The sequence below is a fragment of the Nycticebus coucang genome, chromosome 3, assembly GCF_027406575.1.
Source record: "Nycticebus coucang isolate mNycCou1 chromosome 3, mNycCou1.pri, whole genome shotgun sequence".
In the NCBI taxonomy this organism is placed as follows: Eukaryota; Metazoa; Chordata; class Mammalia; order Primates; family Lorisidae; genus Nycticebus; species Nycticebus coucang.
In genome coordinates, this window is record NC_069782.1 from 65,767,593 (window position 1) to 65,787,267 (window position 19,675).

General features: G+C 39.8%; 1 protein-coding gene across 2 annotated transcripts in view; it reads right to left on the bottom strand.

The window, feature by feature from the left end:
• Nucleotides 1-19,675, bottom strand: part of LOC128582086 (zinc finger protein 709) — a 53,649-nt gene that overhangs the window by 5,643 nt on the left and 28,331 nt on the right. The gene's annotated exons all lie outside the window — the stretch shown is intronic.

Here is a 19,675-nt window from a genome sequence, read left to right on the forward strand (position 1 = left end):
CAATAAAAAAAAAAAAAAAAGAAAGAAAGAAAGAAAAAGAAATTGGGCGGTGCCTGTGGCTCAAAGGAGTAGGGTACCGGCCCCATATGCCGGAGATGGCGGGTTCAAACCCAGCCCTGGCCAAAAACTGCAAAAAAACCCAAACAAACAAACAAACAAACAAAAAAAAACACAAATCACCTGTGTAAGACAAAATCAGACCATTTTCAGAAATTATAGGTAAATTTTATGACTTCACAGTAGAGAATGTTTTCTTATGTAGGAAAATGAAGGCCCAAGTGAAAAGAATGATAAATTCAATTTTATTAAAATAAGAGTCCATCAAAAAGTAGAGTGGAAGCTTAGCACTCGTAGCCCAGTGGTTAGGGTGCCAGCCACATATACCAAAGCTGGCAAGTTGAAACCTGGCCTGGGCCTGCCAAACAACGACAACTACAACATAAAAATAGCTGGGCGTTGTGGTGGGCACCTGTAGTTCTAGCTACTCAGGATGCTGAGGCAAGAGAATTGCTTAAGCCCAAGAGTTTGAGGTTGCTGTGAGCTGTGATGCAACAGCACTCTACCAAGGGCAACATAGTGAGACTCTGTCTCAAAAAAAAAAAAAAATACACATTTTTAATACCATCAATTTCTTGTGAGAAAAACTTCTTCATTATCTTCCATATGCAACTACCACTCAACATCCTATGAGCTACATTTCATGAGGTATCAAATGTGGATAGTGTTGAAATGAATAAAAGCACACTGAAGAACTGGAACCTTTTCTACTTCTCCCATCACCAAACATGAGACTAGGAGGCCTGGGGAAATCAAAGTTGTAATAAGATTCAGCTGACCATACTGTCCTGAAACATTCTAGGTACTCAGATCCAGATGGTTCAATCAAAATATTTCTTTTGGAAAAGTTTTCATTTTAACATGTGCAATATTTATCAGACTCAGTTCTTCCTTTTTCTTTCTGTTCCATTTCATGGGGTTATTAAGTTATTAGGAAGTTAGAGCTTAGGCATGAAGGAAAAAGGCACAAAAACTTAGATTAACAACAACAAAAAAATCCCTTCTTCTGGACTTGGGAGAAGATGGCATCCCAGTAACAGCTTCTTTACAACCAGGAGCAGTGAGATTGGGGAGAGAAGACTCCAGGCATCTCTGGCTGGTGGGATCTGCCCACAGACATTCCTTTGGGACCACAGAGAGACAGCCAGAGTCTTCTGCTCCCCACGAGGATAAAGACAGTGAAGAACTGGCATGTGGTGGGCACATTTGTTTGGTCAGAGGCCGCCCACAGCTGTAACTACAACAGCAAGATTATAACCAGGAAAGGCCTTACCTGTGGGAGGGGGGCTTGGGCACTCGATTGAACTTCCTTGGGAGATCCTGGGCGAGAGTGTGGATGACTTTGAGCATTTTCTAGGTCCCAGACTGAGCTGTTGGGCCAGAAGGGAGCTAATACTGTTCAGCTGTGGGCTGCCTGTACAGCCACTATGGGAGAACTGCCCCTGTAGGCTTTGCCCTCAGGGTCACAGCACAAGGATCAGCCAAGAGATCTTGGGTGAGTAACCTAGTGACCGAGCAGCCCAAAGGTGGAGACTGAGATGCTGGGGTAAAGTGGGGATCTCAGTGTTTGGGAGATTACAGCCTTGGCCCTTAAGGGCACAGAGTGGGACCGGTTTTGGTGCACTAGATAAGCAGGCAGCCACTTTAGGAGAGATCCAAGCAACAAGTGCTTTCCTGGGAAAGCATCTCCTTTCAAAGATAACAGTTTAAAGTGTTTTTTTAAGCGGGCTGAGGAGACATCTAGCCTCTCAAACCTGCAGGGTTTGAGAAATCAGCAGAAGCCTCCAGTCTCTATCTCGTACGGCTGTATCAGCATTGTGATTAACATCTCATACCCCAGAAGATCACCTGTTACTCTTGTTATTCAGCAAGAATATGGTTTTGGGTTTGTTTGTTTTTTTACCTTCAACATTTCCCCTCTAGATTATATTTTTTTCTTCCTTTTCTTTTTTTATATTTCTATTTTAAATACAATTTTCCACTGTTGATTTCTTTAACAATTAGAACTTCATTTTTCCTAGTGTTTCTGCCCCTATTATTTGGTATTTCCCCAAATTTTATCCCATAAGGGTTTTTGTTTGGTTGGTTTGGTTTGATTTATAGTATTTTTGTCTTTCCTTTCTACTTGGTAGAGGTGGGGTACTGTGTCTGAACAGGCCGGCAAAGAGCTGCTGACCTCAAGGGAACCACCCAAACCAGCACTCACAGAGATTGGGGGTTTTTAAGGTTGGGTCAAAGTACCCTACTATACACCTGTATTACTCCTGTCTCCCTCTTTATGAGCCTCCCTTCTTTTTGTTAATATTCCCTTTTACTCACCCCTTCTCCTTGCCTTTTTTTCTTTCTTTTTTAAATCTTTTTTTCCCCTCTTGCTCTTCAATGTTCTCATTCTTCTGGTCCTGTACCAAAAGGACTGATCAAAACCTTAGGCCAGAGACACAGTAACTTAAAGAGCTAGAGGAAGTGAAAGGAAAATTATGGAAAGGAACAGATAAAAGAAAACACTTATGAGGAAGAATCGGCTGAAAAATCCTGGCAATATGAAATGCCAGTCCAGAGCAACCCGCCCAAGGGACCATGAAGTAGCTACTACAGAGGATTCCACCTATAAAGAAATGTTAGAAATTACAAAAGGGGAATTTAGAATACAGATGATGAAAACCTTGAAGGAAATTGCTGAGAAAGTAGAAAATAACCAAAAGGAAATCCAAAAACAGAATCAAAGAAGAGATGAACAATATAAAGAATACAGAAAGGATATAGCAGAGATGAAGGAACTGAAGCAATAAGGGCACTTAAAGATGCAATAGAAAGTATCAACAACAGATTAGATTGTGCAGAAGAAAGACTCTCAGAGGTAGAGGACAAAGCTCTTGAGATAACTCAGATAGATAATCAGGCAGAAAAGAGAGAAAGCAGAACATTTACTGACAGACTTATGGGACTTTACGGAGCATTCAAACATACCAGTTATAGGTATCCCAGAAGGGGAAGAAGAAGGCCCCAGAGGAATGAAAGCCATACTAGAGAATATTATAAATGAGAATTTCCCAAATATCACCAAAGATTCTGACACACTCCTTTCAGAGGGATATTGGACCCCAGGTCACCTCAACCCTAATAGAGCTTCTCCAAGACACATTATGATGAACCTGTCCAATATCAAGACAAAAGAAAAAAATTTGCAAGTAAGCACCAACTGACCTATAGGGGAAAATCTATCCGGGTGAACTCAGACTTCTCTAATCAAACTTTACAAGCCAGAAGACAATGGTCATACACCTTTAATCTACTTAAACAGAACAACTTTCAGCCCAGAATTCTATATCCCACTAAACTAAGCTTTAAAATTAATGAAGATATCAAATCTTTTACTGATATGCAAATATTGAGGAAATTTGCCACAGACCAGCTCTACAGGAAATACTTCAACCTGTTCTACACACTGACAATTACAAGGGACCACCAGCAAAGTAAGCACCCAGAAATTAAAGGACAGAACCTAGCTTTCACAATGATGCAAGAGATAAAACTAAGCAATAGATTTTCACAAAATAAGATGACTAGAATGTTACCACACTTATCAATTATTTCAATAAATGTTAATGGCTTGAAATCCCCACTGAAGTGGCACAGACTGGCTGATTGGATTGAAGAACACAAGCCATTTGTTTGTTGTTTGCAGGAAACACATTTAGTCCCAAAAGACAAATTAAAGGTCAGAGTTAAGGGCTGGAAGACAATTTTTCAGGCAAACAGAATCCAGAAGAAAAGAGGGGTTGCAATCTTATTTTCAGATACATGTGGACTTAAACCAACTAAAGTTAGAAAAGACAAAGATGGTCATTTCTTATTGGTCAAGGGAAAAATACAATTAGAAGACATTTCAATTCTAAATATTTATGTACCTAACTTAAATGCTCCCAGATTCTTGAAACAGACCTTACTTAGTCTGAGCAATATGATATCCTATAACACCATAATAACAGGGGACTTTAACACTCCTCTCACAGAGCTGGACAGATCCTCTAAACAGAAATTAAACAAAGATATAAGAGATTTAAATGAGAACCTAAAACAACTGTGCTTGATAGACATATATCGAACATTCCATCCTAAAGATGAAGAATATACATTCTTCTCATCACTTCATGGAACATTCTCCAAAATTTATCATCTCCTAGGACACAAAATAAACCTCAACAGAATAAAAAGAATTGAAATTTTACCTTGCATCTGTTCAGACCACAAGGCACTAAAGGTGGAATTCAACTCCAACAAAAACGTTCAACCCCACACAAAGGCATGGAAATTAAATGACCTTATGGTGAATGACAGATGGGTGCAGGAAGAAATAAAACAGGAAATCATTAACTTCCTGAGCATAAAAACAATGAAGACAGAAGCTACAAAACCTGTGGGATACTTCAAAAGCAGTTTTGAGACGAAAATTTTTGGCTTTAGATGCCTACATTCAAAAAACAGAAAGAGAGCATATTAACAAACTCACAAGCCATCTTATGGAATTGGAAAAAGATGAACAATCTAAGCCTAAACCCAGAAGAAGAAAAGAAATATCCAAAATTAAACCAGAGATTAATAAAATTGAAAACAAAAGAATCATTCAGAAAATCATTGAAAGAAGGAGTTGGGTTTTTGAAAAAATAAATAAAACTGATAAACGTTTGGCCAGACTAACTAGAAATAAAAAAGTAAAATCTCTAATAACCTGAATCAGAAAGGATAAAGGGGAAATAACAACTGATGCCACAGAAATATAAGAGATTATCTCTGAATATTACCAGAAACTCTATGCCCAGAAATTTGACAATGTGAAGGAAATGGATCCGTATTTGGAATCACACCCTCTCCCTAGACTTAGCCAGGAAGAAATAGAGCTCCTAAACAGACCAATTTCAAGCACTGAGATCAAAGAAACAAAAAAATCTCCCAACAAACAAATGCCCTGGTCCAGATGGCTTCATACCAGATTCTATCAAAACTTCAAAGAAGAGCTTATTCCTATACTACAGAAATTATTCCAAAAAATCGAGGCGGAAGGAATCTTCCCCAACATGTTCTACGAAGCAGACATCACCCTGATACCAAAACCAGGAAAAGACTCAAGTAAAAAGGAGACCTTCTGGCCAGTTTTACTAATGAATATAGATGCAAAAATTCTCAACAAAATCCTAGCCAATAGATTACAGCTTATTATCAAAAAAGTCATACACCATGATCAAGTAGGTTTTGTCCCGGGGATGCAAGGCTGGTTTAATATACGTAAGTCTGTAAATGTTATTCACTATATCAACAGAAGAAAAACAAAGACCATATGATCCTCTCAATAGATGCAGAAAAAGCATTTGATAAAACACAGCATCCTTTTCTAATTAGAACACTGAAGAGTATAGGCATAGGTGGCACATTTCTTAAATTGATCAAAGTTATCTATGACAAACCCACAGCTAGTATCGTATGGAATGGAGCTAAACTGAAAGCTTTTCCACTTAGAACTGAAACCAGACAATGTCCTCTGTCGCCATTACTAGTCAACATAGTGCTAGAAGTTCTAGCCAATACAATTAGGCAAGACTAGGAAATAAAGGGCATCCTAATGGGAGCAGAGGACGTCAAACTCTCCTTCTTTGCTGACAATATGATCTTAGAGAACCCCAAAGACTCAACCACAAGACTCCTGTAAGTCATCAAAAAATACAGTAATGTATCAGGATATAAAATCAATGTCCATGAGTCAGGAGCCTTTGTATACACCAATAACCATCAAGATGAGACGCTAATTAAAGACACAACTCCCTTCACCATAGTTTCCAAGAAAATGAAATACCTAGGAATATACCTAACAAAAGAGGTGAAGGACTTCTATAAAGAAAATTATGAAACCCTGAGAAAGAAAATAGCAGAGGATACTAACAAATGGAAGAACATACCATGCTCATGGCTGTGAAGAATCAACATTATTAAAATGTCTGTACTTCCCAAAGGAATCTACCAATTCAATGCCATACCTATTAAAGTACCAACATCGTACTTTCAAGACTTGGAAAAAAGAATTCTGCATTTTCTGTGGAACCAGAAAAAAACCATATAGCTAAGGCAGTTGTTAGTACTAAAAATAAAGTTGGGGGCATCAGCATACCAGATTTTAGGCTGTACTACAAGTCCATAGTGGTCCAGACAGCATGGTACTGGCACAAAAATAGAGACATAGACATTTGGAATCAAATAGAAAACCAGGAAATGAAACTTACAACTTAGAATCACCTAATCTTCAATAAACCAAACAAGAACATACACTGGGGGAAAGACTCCCTATTCAATAAATGGTGCTGGAAGAACTGGAAATCCACATGCAAAAAACTGAAACTGGACTCGCACCTCTCTCCACTCACAAAAATTGATTCAAGATGGATAAAGGACTTAAATTTAAGGCATGAAATGATAAAAATCCTCAAACAATGCATAGGAAAAACGCTGGAAGATAGTGGCCTGGGGAAAGACTTTATGAAGAAGACTACTATGGCAATTGCAATAACAACCAATATAAACAAATGGGACTTAATTAAACTGAAAAGCTTCAGTATAGCTAAGGAGACCACAACCAAAGCAAATAGACAACCTATGTATTGGGAAAGGATATTTGCATATTTTGAATCAGACAAAAGCTTAATAAGTAGGATTTATAGAGAACTTAAATTAATCCACATGAAAAAAGCCAATAATCCCATATATGAAAAGGGAAGAGAGATGAACAGAACCTTTTCTCAAGAAGACAGATGAATGGCTAGCAAGCACATAAAAAAATGCTCATCATCCCTAATTATCAGAGAAATGCAAATCAAATCCACCTTGAGATATCATCTAACCCCAGTGAGAATGGCCCACATCACAAAATCTCAAAACTGCACATGCTGGCATGGATGTGGAGAGAAAGGAACACTTTTACACTGCTGGTGGGACTGTAAACTAATACAACCTTTTTGGAAGGAAGTATGGAGTAAACTCAAAGAACTCAAGCTAGACCTCCCATTTGATCCTGCAATCCCATTATTGGGCATCTATCCAGAAGGAAAAATAAAACCTTTACCATAAGGACACTTGCACTAGACTGTTTATCACAGCTCAATTTACAATCACCAAAATGTGGAAACAGCCTAAATGCCCCCCCAACCCAGGAATGGATTAACAAGCTGTAGTATATGTACATCATGGAATACTATTCAACCATTAAAAATTAGAGACTTCACAGCATTTGTATTAACCTGGATGGAAGTGGAACACATTATTCTTAGTAAAACATTCCAAGAATGGAGAAGCATGAATCCTATGTATTCAATCTTGATTTGAGGACAATTAATGACAATTAATGACATGGTGGGGTGTGAGGAAAGAGAAGAGCAGAGAGAGAAGAAGGGAGGGGTGGGGGAAAGGTTGAGCTGAGAGAGGGAAGGAAGGAGGGGGGTGGGTCTCCGTGTGTGACACATCTTGTACCCTGAATGAATCCCCAACAATAAAGTTTTCAGGAAAAAAAAATCCCTTCTACAGGCAATTTCTGGGTTATGAATGAGATAAGATTCCACAGGTTTGTTTTAAGCTGAATTAGTATGTAAGTTGTAACAGGTATATTTACCCATTATTTGTAATAGCTGCTATTTGTAAGTGTGAGTCGAATATCAGTCAGACTTCTGTAACTCAGGGAATTACTATCATAGCTCCTGTCCATAAGAGTAAGTTGTACATAAGTCAGATGTTAGTAACTTAGAGACTGCCTGTACTTCTGAGTCTCAGGACTACTCCCTACTAATTTTTAGCACACATCCCAAGACAGGGATATGCCAGGAGAGCTTTTTCTGGCACAACTATTACAGTGTACCACAGCCCCTGATGAAATAAAGGAACGGGTTAAGACTCCCAACTTACATGGGAATTAAGATCAACAATGATTACCCATGATTATAAAAAGTATAAAAGAAAAGTGTAACAGGTTCTTAGCAGCAACTTCTTCTAAAAGAATATAAAATGCCTTTTTTCCATTTCAGAAGGAAGTGATTCCCAACCAGCCACTTTGAAAACAAGGATAAGAATTAAATTGGACTTCCATTCAGAAACCATGCAAGCAAGGAGACAGCAGAGTGAAATATTTAAAGTTTTGAAAGAAAAAAATCCCACATCACTTAGAAATCTGTTTCAAGCAAAATTATCCCTGAAATGACACCCCAAATTATTCCCTCAAATGATTGAGGGAATTTGTCACCTGCTTTGCAAGAAATGTTACACAAAATTCATGAGAAACAAGGTAAATAACAAGGAAAGGTACTGCATTAGAGAAGTCTTAAGTGAAGGTAAAATAATTGTTCTTCTCTTATAGATACCAGTTTGTTCAAAATAACAACAGCTACAATATAAATATATTTGGCAAGGAAAGCTTAAGATAAGTAAAATGAATGACAATCCAGGACAAAAGACAAAGCTGTGAAGACAACATCTGACCCTTCTCAGAATATCCAAGAAGCACAGCTGGGCCAAGAATTTTACATTATGTCCCCAGGTCTTACCATGGCCCTTTCTTTTTTATCTATTTATTTATTTTTGCAGTTTTTCGCCAGGGCTGGGTTTGAACTTGCCACCCCTGGCAAACAGGGTCAGTGCCCTACTCCTTTGAGCCAAAGGCGCTGCCCCCATTTCTTTTTCTTCTTTTTTTTTGCACTTTCTGGCTGGGGCTGGGTTTGAACCCACCCCCTCTGGCATATGGTGCTGGTGCCCTACTCCTTTGAGCCACAGGCACCGCCGTGCCCCCATTTCTTTATAGCTTAGAATCTAGTGACTTTAAGACATTAAGTTCACAGACAAATTGAAACAATTATCAAAAATATCACAGAAGACAGGACACATAAAAACACATAGATATACAGACATATAGGCAGAAGCAGACTTTATGGATTTATGAGGTTTTTTGAATTTTGAGACAGATTACTCAGTCACACTTGGTAGAGCTCTTGGGCTCAAGTGACCCTCTTGCCTCAACCTCCTGAGTATCTGGGACTACAGGTGTCCGCCACAACACATGGCTGATTTTTCTATTTTTAGTACAGATGGGGTCTCATTCTTGCTCAGGCTAGACTCGAACTCCTCAGCTCAAGCAATCCATACCCACCTTGGCCTCCCAGGGTGCTAGGATTACAGGTGTGAGCCACATTGCCCAGCCTCAAATTAGAATTTTAAAACCAAAACCAAAATTTTAAGCAGTTGTTCAAGGTCATGGTCCCTTTAGTTCTTTAAGGGCTATCTATTCCCTACCAACCCTTATGTTCTGATGAAGCAGCAGAGTCAAGTGGCCTGCCAGAGCAGACCTAAATGTCCTGTGGAGGCAGAATCAAGGTTCTATTGGTATTGTCACACACAAATCTGTTATTTACCTAAGATGTCTTTTTTTTTTTTTTTGAGACAGAGTCTCACTTTATTGTCCTCAGTAGAGTGCCATGGCATCACAGCTCTCAGTAACCTCTAACTCCTGGGCTTAGACAATTCCCTTGCTTCAGCCTCCCGAGTAGGTGGGACTACAGGGTCCTGCCACAATGTCCAACTATTTTTTTTGTTGCAGTTTGGCCTGGGCTGGGTTTGAACCCGTCACCCTCAGTTTATGGGGCTGGTGCCCTTACCCACTGAGCAATGGGCGCTGGCCTACCCAAGATGTCTTTTAAGCCAAGTACCTGTTTCTGACATTGAAAGATGAAAACACCATGGGCCAGTGACACTTGTTGAGTTGCTGAACATTTGGATCTGCCCCTGAGTAAAAACCACTCAGGCATCTGACAGGTCCTGAGGGTGGCTATGTACAGGAGCCAATGTGCCACAAGCAGGACACTCACTCTGAATTTTTGTCCCTTCTGAGGTGCCAATAACACCAAACTGTGGTGTGCTCACCCAGTACAGTAAAGCCAGACCCTGAAACCAGGAGTTGCAGTGGAAGAAAGAGGCTTTCCTACAGGGTACTGAGAGAGGATACCCGAGAAGGATGAGGTCCAGGAGAACAGGTCTTCTCAAGGAGACCAGAAGGATACACCTGCAGGGTCCTCTCCATGGTGATTCAGCTCTTGGGAATTTGTAAACTTAACTTCCTGGAACTTGGAAATTTCCAAGTTCTGTGAAATCCTGTAGTTCTGTAGGGGCCGGAATAGTATCACCTGCTTGATTCAAACTGGCCAATGAGAAGGGTAGCTGTGGGGTGGAACTTGTTGACTGTTGATAAAAAGGGAAAGACCAAGCTAGTCAGAGAGTGTGGCCATTTGGAATTCTTCTATGCTGTAAGCTCCTGGCTGGTGAATAAAGCCCTTCCTCTTGGAAACATGATGTTTGGGTGTTCTTGGTGCCCATAGGGCAATGGTTTTAGCACCAGCCACATGCACAGAAGCTGGTGAGTTCGAACTCAGCCCAGACCAACTAAACAACAAAAAACACAACTCTAAATTTGATCTTCTTCAAATATTAAGACCACTGAAAGTCACAGGAAAACAAATTAAACTTATTTGATTTATTAAAAATATATTGGAAACATTGTCAAATATGAAATGGTGATTAATTTTATATAGGTAATGGTTGTATATATGTTCCAATATTATAAAGCATTTGTCTGTCCTAATGTATAAAGCATTGGTCTGTCCTAACATATATTGTCGGTAATAATTTTAATTCATCTAAAAAATGGAAAATGTTTTTTGTAGCTGACTGAGTCCAAAGTTTGTCCCTAAAAAAAAATATATATATATATTTCTTTTTTTTTTTAAGAGAAACTGACAAATTCTCTCGAATTCAAATTCCTGACGTCTTTGGAAACTGAATACCTTCAGACTAAAAGCAGATTTTTAGAACTTTCATGGGAAAGTTAACATGTCTATGAGTATTGCTAACCTGACTTCAAACAGAACACAAATCAGTTACGTGGAACTGGGCTAGTTTGTTATGGCTCTATGTTTGCAATATTGTTGATTCTGTCTATGTTCTGTTTTCCAGAAGTCAGAAAACCATTTTCTGTCTTTTGAGCTATTTGTAGCTTTTCAAGCAATGTATATACTTATAAGCAGAGTTTGAAACATGCATTTTTTTCCTCTCTCCTTGATTTCTCCGGAATTTGAAAGCCATTTGTTAAGTATTCTTAATTTCTGACAATACAATTATTTGCATAATTTCAATAAGAATCTGTTTTGTTGTTAGGACATGATGAAGGCACTGGTTATTTTAGCAAAGCTTTGGCTGGAATAGCATTTCCAGAGGTGTCCAGACTGTGTTAAGGAATTAAGGTTGACTTTATAAGGCCAATAAAAAAGCCCTTTGGAAAACTGGACAGATACTCATCAGTAACATTTCCTGATCTATGGTAACAAAGGTTGCTTGCTGATGGATCTGGGAATTGAAATGTGCTTGGGGACCTCAAGGGAAGAGGAATTTACCCAATGCATATAGGTATCCAATGGCACAGATGAAACCTGGGCTCTGAAAGGCTTTCAAGAAAGTCCAGCCTGAGATTCCTTATAAAAGGATCCAGCAAAGCCAATTTTAAAGGAAAAAAGAGCCTAGATGGCTAATAATTAATTATTCTTACTGCACTTTACGCAAAAATCAGACCCAGTATACTGATGGTACAGTTCATTTTGGCAACTAAGTTAGTTCTGCTATAATTGGTCTCTACTAAAGAGACAAATTGGAGAGAGAAAAATGATTCAAAGAGAAAGAGGCTGTGACCCACCTGTATTAAATCCCAGCCTTGTCTGTACTGTGAACTCATAAAATGAGACATAACTGTTTTATTAAACTGATCTGTTAAATGGAACTAAAAGACTGGCCAAGGAACATAGAATTATATACAGTAGTTATACTTACTCTGAATCCTTAAGACTGAACAAGGTCGCCTGTTGGCTACACTGGAAAAATTTGTTCAGTATTAAATGTTATCTACTGTGTATAGATACCTCAGGAAAATTTAAAACATAAAATAAGAATTTCCAAATGATACAGGATATTGAAGTTGGAGCCTGTCTTGATCCAAATCTTGGGTCTGCCATTTTCTAACTGCATGACATTTCACTGACCCAAGGCCAGTTTCATCTCTAAAATAGAGATGCTGATAATAGTGCCTAGATTTTTCCCTGCAACAGGGCATGGTGAGTCTGGGGAGATAAGACTCCAGGCATCTCTGGCTGGTGGGATCTACCTATAATCATCCCTTTGAGGATACAGGGAGTCAGCAAGACACGTCTGGACCCCAAGAGGAGGACAAAAACAGCAGAAAACTGGCAAGTGGTTGCATGTGTTCGATCAACCTAATCCCACAGGCAGCCCTAAGTACAAGCAGCAGTGAGACTGCAAACCGGAAAGGCCTTACCTGTGAACTGTTTTCGTGTTTTTTGACTTGGCACTCAGTTGAACTGCCTTGGAGAGAGCTTGAGCAGGAGTTCGGAGAACTTTGGGCATTGTCTAGGGCCCCAGACTGAGCTACTGAGCCAGACGGAGCTAATAGTGTTCAGCTGTGGGCTGTAGGGAGCCATTGTGAGAGAACTGCCCCAGCAAGCTCCGCCCTCAGGGTTGCAGAGCAAGAATCAGGTGGGAGCAAGTAACCTAGTGACTGAGCAGCCTAAAGGTGGGGACTGAGCTGCCTTACAGCCTCAACACTCATGGGCAGAGTGAGACCGCTTTTGGCACACTGGAGCCTTGGCTGTTGCCCTGGGTAGAGTGCCACGGCGTCACAGCTCATAGCAACCTCAAACTCCTGGGCTTGGTGCCACCCAGACCTCCATAAGAGCTGCACCGCAACCCCCAACCCGCAACCCGCAACCCACACCAGCCAGGCCTCCTCATGCCGTGACCAGGAACTGCGGGAGCCACACAACCCTGTGTCCTCTCTCCAGTACCCTCCCTGCCTCCACACCGGCTCGCTTGTCTGGCCAGGGACTCTGGTAGCCAGGTGCCCTCTGGAGCCCTCCCTGCCTCTGCGTAGAGCCCTTCTCCTGGCCAGAGACTGCTGGAGCCTTGGGCTCTCTGTGTCAAAGTCACTGGGCACCAGGCACTCCCAGAACCGTGCGCAACACCTCCCACCCTATTGCTGGATCTGGGTGTGTCACACTCCGGAGCTGCTTCTACAACCAGAACTCCCGGGCTGGGGCAGCCCCAGAGGAGCTACACAGGGTCACTCCCTACAAAGATCGAGCAACAATAGAGTGATCCCACTGGGCACTAATCTTGGAGAGACGCCTCCCCAACTCTGAGGACAGCCAGAGGAAATGGTGAAAAACAATCATGAGGCAAAATCAACAGAAAAACTCTGCTGATATGAATAATCAGAGTAGATCAACTCCCCCAAGGATCAATGGGACAGACACAGCACAAGATCCCATGCACAAACAAATAGCTGAGATATCAGAAATCCAATCCAGAATCTGGATAGCAAATAAGATCAAATTAGAATTCCAAGGGATAACCGAAAAGATACCTCAAGAATTCAACGAATTCAAAGACCAAATGACCAAAGATTTTGACACATTGAGACAACAAGTTACAGCCCTCAAAGATCTCAGAAACACAGTAGAATCCCTCAGTTACAGAATGGAGCAAGCAGAAGAAAGGATTTCTGACATTGAAGACAAAGCTTTCGAATGCTCCCAAACTCTCAAAGAGAAAGAGAAATGGAGGGCGAAAACAGATCACTCTCTCAGAGAGCTCTGGGGTAATTTGAAGAAAACCAATATTCGTCTTATAGGTATCTCCGAAAGGGATGAAGTGGCTTCACAAGGCACAGAGTCTCTTCTTCATGAGATTATGAAGGAGAAATTTCCAAACATGCCAAGAGATTCTGAAATTCAGATAGCAGACGGTTTCAGAACTCCAGCATGACTCAACCCGAGTAAGACATCCCCCAGACACATCATAATCAATTTCACTAAAGTTAATATGAAGGAGAAAATTCTGAAAGCAGTCAGACGAAAGAAAACCATCACCTATAAGGGCAAGAATATTAGAATAACTGCAGATCTCTCTGCTGAAACCTTTCAAGCTAGAAGAGGATGGTCATCGACTTTCAATCTCCTAAAACAAAATAACTTTCAATCCAGGATCCTGTACCCAGCTACACTGAGTTTCATTTATGACATAGAAATTAAATGCTTTAACAACATTCACATGTTGAAGAAATTTGCCATAACTAAACCAGCTCTCCAGGATATTCTCAGACCTATCCTCCATAAAGACCAGCATAATCCTCCACCACAAAAGTAAACCCACACAGAAAATTTTGATCAAATTCCAACTTCCACAGTCACAAAAGGATTAAAAATGTCCACCAGACTCTTGAAAGGTTTATCAATATTCTCAATTAACGTGAATGGTTTAAACTGTCCTCTAAAGAGGCACAGGTTGGCTAACTGGATATAAAAACTCAAACCAGATATATGCTGCATACAAGAATCACATCTTACATTAAAAGACAAATATAGACTCAAGGTGAAGGGATGGTCATCTATACTCCAGGCAAATGGAAAGCAGAAAAAAGCCGGCATTGCAATCCTATTCACAGATGCAATAGTCTTTAAACCAACCGAAATAAGGAAGGATAAGAATGGACACTTCATATTTCTTAAAGGTAATACTCAATATGATGAGATTTCAATTTTTAATATTTGTGCACCCAACCAGAACGCACCTCAATTTATAAGAAAAACTCTAACAGATATGAGCAACTTGATTTCCTCCAGTTCCGTAGTAGTTGGAGATTTTAACACCCCTTTAGCAGTGCTAGATAGATCCTCCATAAAGAAGCTAAGCAAAGAAATTTTAGCTTTAAACTTAACCATTCAACATCTGGACTTAACAGACATCTACAGAACATTTCATACCAACAATACTGAATACACATTCTTCTCATCAGCCCATGGAACATACTCCAAAATAGACCACCCTAGGCCACAAATCTAACCTCAGCAAATTTTTAAAAATAGAAATTATTCCTTGCATCTTCTCAGACCATCATGGAATAAAAGTTGAACTCAATAACAACAGGAACCTGCATACCCATACAAAAACAAGGAAGCTAAACAACCTTATGCTGAAGGATAGATGGGTTATACACGAGATTAAGAAGGAAATCACCAAATTTTTGGAACAAAACAACAATCAAGACACGAATTACCAGAACCTCTGGGATACTGCAAAGGCAGTCCTAAGAGGGAAATTTATAGCACTGCAAGCCTTCCTCAAGAAAACGGAAAGAGAGGAAGTTAATAACTTAATGGGACATCTCAAGCAACTGGAGAAGGAAGAATACTCAAACCCCAAACCCAGCAGAAGAAAAGAAATAACCAAAATCAGAGCAGAATTAAATGAAATTGAAAACAAAAGAATTATACAACAGATCAATAAATCCAAAAGTTGGTTTTTTTAAAAGATCAATAAAATAGATAAACCTTTGGCCAACCTAACCAGGAAAAAAAGAGTAAAATCTCTAATTTCATCAATCAGAAATGGTAATGATGAAATTACAACAGACCCCTCAGAAATCCAAAAAAATCCTTAACGAATACTACAAGAAACTCTACTCTCAGAAATATGAAAATCTGAAAGAAATCGACCAATACCTGGAAGTACGCCACCTACCAAGACTTAGCCAGAATGAAGTGGAAATGTTGAACAGGCCTATATCAAGTTCTGAAATAGCACCAACTATACAAAATCTCCCTATAAAGAAAAGCCCAGGACCAGATGGCTTTATGTCAGAATTCTACCAAACCTTTAAAGAAGAACTAGTACCTATATTACTAAACTTCTTCCAAAATATAGAAAAAGAAGGAATATTACCCAACACATTCTATGAAGCAAACATCACCTTGATCCCCAAACCAGGGAAAGACCCAACAAGAAAAGAAAATTATAGACCAATATCACTAATGAATATTGATGCTAAAATACTCAATAAGATCCTAACAAACAGAATCCAACAACACATCAAAAAAATTATAACCATGACCAAGTGGGATTTATCCCAGGGTCTCAAGGCTGCTTCAATATACGTAAATCTATACATGTAATTCAGCACATAAACAAACTAAAAAATAAGGACCATATGATTCTTTCAATTGATGCAGAAAAAGCTTTTGATAATATCCAGCAACGCTTCATGATCAGAACACTTAAGAAAATTGATATAGAAGGGACATTTCTTAAACTAATAGAGGCCATCTACAGCAAGCCCACAGCCAATATCGTATTGAATGGAGTTAAATTGAAATCATTTCCACTCAGATCAGGAACCAGACAAGGTTGCCCATTGTCTCCATTGCTCTTTAACATTGTAATGGAAGTTTTAGCCATTGCAATTAGGGAAGAAAAGGCGATCCAGGGTATCCACATAGGGTCAGAAGAGATCAAACTTTCACTCTTCACAGATGATATGATCATATATCTGGAAAACACTAGGGATTCTACTACAAAACTTTTAGAAGTGATCAAGGAATACAGCAATGTCTCAGGCTACAAAATCAACACCCATAAATCTGTAGCCTTTTTATATACCAACAATAACCAAGCTGAAAAAACAGTCAAAGACTCTATTCCTTTCACAGTAGTGCCAAAGAAGATGAAATATTTGGGAGTACACCTAACAAAGGACATGAAAGATCTCTACAAAGAACACTGTAAAACTTTAAGAAAAGAAATAGCTGAAGATGTTAAAAAATGGAAAAAACATACCATGCTCATGGCTGGGAAGAATCAACATTGCTAAAATGTCTATACTACCCAAAGCAATATATAATTTTAATGCAATTCCTATTAAAGCTCCATTGTCATATTTTAAAGATCTTGAAAAAATAATACTTCGTTTTATATGGAATCAGAAAAAAACCTTGAATAGCCAAAACATTACTCAGCAATAAAAACAATGCAGGAGAAATCATGCTACCAGACCTGAGACTGTACTATAAATTGATAGTGATCAAACAGCATGGTATTGGCACAAAAACAGAGAAGTAGATGTCTGGAACAGAATAGAGAACCAAGAGATGAATCCAGCTACTTACCATTATTTTGATCTTTGACATGCCAATTAAATACATTCAGTAGGGAAAAGATTCCCTATTTAACAAATGGTGCTGGGTCAACTGGCTGGCAACCTGTAGAAGATTGAAACTGGACCCACACCTTTCACCATTAACTAAGATAGACTCTCACTGGATAAATGATTTAAACTTAAGACATGAAACTATGAAAATACTTAAAGCAAGTGCAGGGAAAACTCTTGAAGGAATTGGCCTGGGTGAATATTTTATGAGAAGGACTCCCCAGGCAATTAAGCAGTATCAAAAATACACTACTGGAACCTGATCAAACTAAAAAGCTTCTGCACAGCCAAGAACATAGTAAGTAAAGCAAGCAGACAGCCCTCAGAATGGGAGAAAATATTTGCAGGTTATACCTCCGATAAAGGTCTAATAACCAGAGTCCACAGAGAACTCAAACGTATTAGCAAGAAAAGAACATGTGATCCCATCTCAGGGTGGGCAAGGGACTTGAAGAGAAACTTCTCTAAAGAAGACAGATGCACGATCTACAAACACATGAAAAAAAGCTCATCATCCTTAATCATCAGAGAAATGCAAATCAAAACTACTTTGAGATATGACCTAACCCCAGCAAGAGTAGCCCACATAACAAAATCCCAAAACCAGAGATGTTGGTGTGGCTGTGGAGAAAAGGGCACACTTCTACACTGCTGGTGGGAATGCACACTAATACGTTCCTTCTGGAAGGATGTTTGGAGAACATTTAGAGACCTAAAAATAGACCTGCCATTCAATCCTATGATTCCTTTACTAGGTTTATACTCAGAAGACCACAGATCACAATATAACAAAGACATCTGTACCAGAATATTTATTGCAGCCCCAATTCATAATTGCTAAGTCATGGAAGAAGCCCAAGTGTCCATCGAACCACGAGTGGACTAGCAAATCGTGGTACATGTATTCCATGGAATATTATGCAGCCTTAAAGAAAGATGGAGACTTTACCTCTTTCATGTTTACACAGATGGAGCTGGACCATATTCTTCTTAGCAAAGTATCTCAGGAATGGAGAAAAAAGTATCCAATGTACTCAGCCCTACTATGAAGCTAAATTATAGCTTTCACATGAAGGCTATAACCCAACTATAGCACAAGACTATGAGGAAAGAGCCAAGGAAGGGGAAGGGGGAGGTTAGGGTGGAGGGAGGGTAGTGGGTGGGGCCACACCTACAGTGCATCTTAGAATGGGTACAGGCGAAACTTACTAAAGGCAGAATACAAATGCCTGCATACAGCAACTAAGAAAATGCCATGAAGGCTACATTGAACAGTTTGATGAGAATATTTCAGATTTTATATAAAACCCGCACATTGTACCCCTTGATTGCACTAATGTACACAGCTATGATTTAACAATAAAAAAGAAAAATAGTGCCATAAAAAAAAAGAATTTCCCAGTAAATGGTGTAACTGTAACACTGTTTTCTACTGTGCCTTATCCATATACTCTGCTGAGTCTGCTGCCAGCAGAAGCCAAGTGGCCCACTTGCCTGGACTTAAAAGATGCCTTTATTCAGTATAAGGCTGCATCCAGGAAGCCAGAGACTGTTTGCTTTCCAGTGGGAGAGACCAGACATGGAAACTACGATCCAGGACACATAGACCAGGTTGCCATAGGGGTTTAAAACACCCACGATTTTTGGAGAAGTGCTGGCTCATGACCTCCAGAAATTCCCAGCTGAGGAATTAGAAGGTGTGCTGCTCCAATATGTCAATGACCTCCTTTTAGGGCACCCTACCCAGGAGGGCTGTGCCGGAGGCACGTACTGTCTTTTATGACATCTAGAGGTATGTGACTATAACGTGTCCAAGCAAAAGGCCCAGATTTGCCAGCAGCAAGTATGTTATCTAGGATTTACTATCCAGCAGGGGTAGAGGTATCTAGACATGAAATGGAGGCAGGTCATTAATTGCCTCCCCACCCCACAAGCCAAAAGCAGGTTCGGGAATTCTTAGACGTGGTCAGCTTTTGTCATCTTTGGATACCCAACTTTGCCATCTTGGCTAAGCTCTTGTATGAGGCAACTAAAGGAGAGGAAGGAGAGCCCTTAGAATGGGGAGAACTGAGACATGCCTTCTCCCAACTAAAGATGAGGCTGATAAATGCACCTGCATTGGGGCAATCAGACTTGGCCAAGCCCTTCACTCTGTATATCTCAGAGAGAGGAAAGATGTCTGTAGGTGTGTCAACCCAGCTGGTTGGGTCCTGGCCAAGGCCTGTAGCTTACCTCTCTAAGCAGTTGGATGGAATGGTAAAAGGATGGTCACCATGCTTACGAGCTCTAATTGCTGATGCTCTCCTTGTGCAAGAAGCTGACAAGCTGACTCTAGGGTAGGATCTCAGAGTGAAAGTACCCCACTCTGTGGTCAATTTAATCAACTCCAAGGGACATTTTTGACTCTCTAATGTAAGAACACCTAAACCAAGCCATGCTCCTTCCAGTCAGTGGAAGAGAGACTGAGCATGACTGTACAGAAGTTATAGATAATGT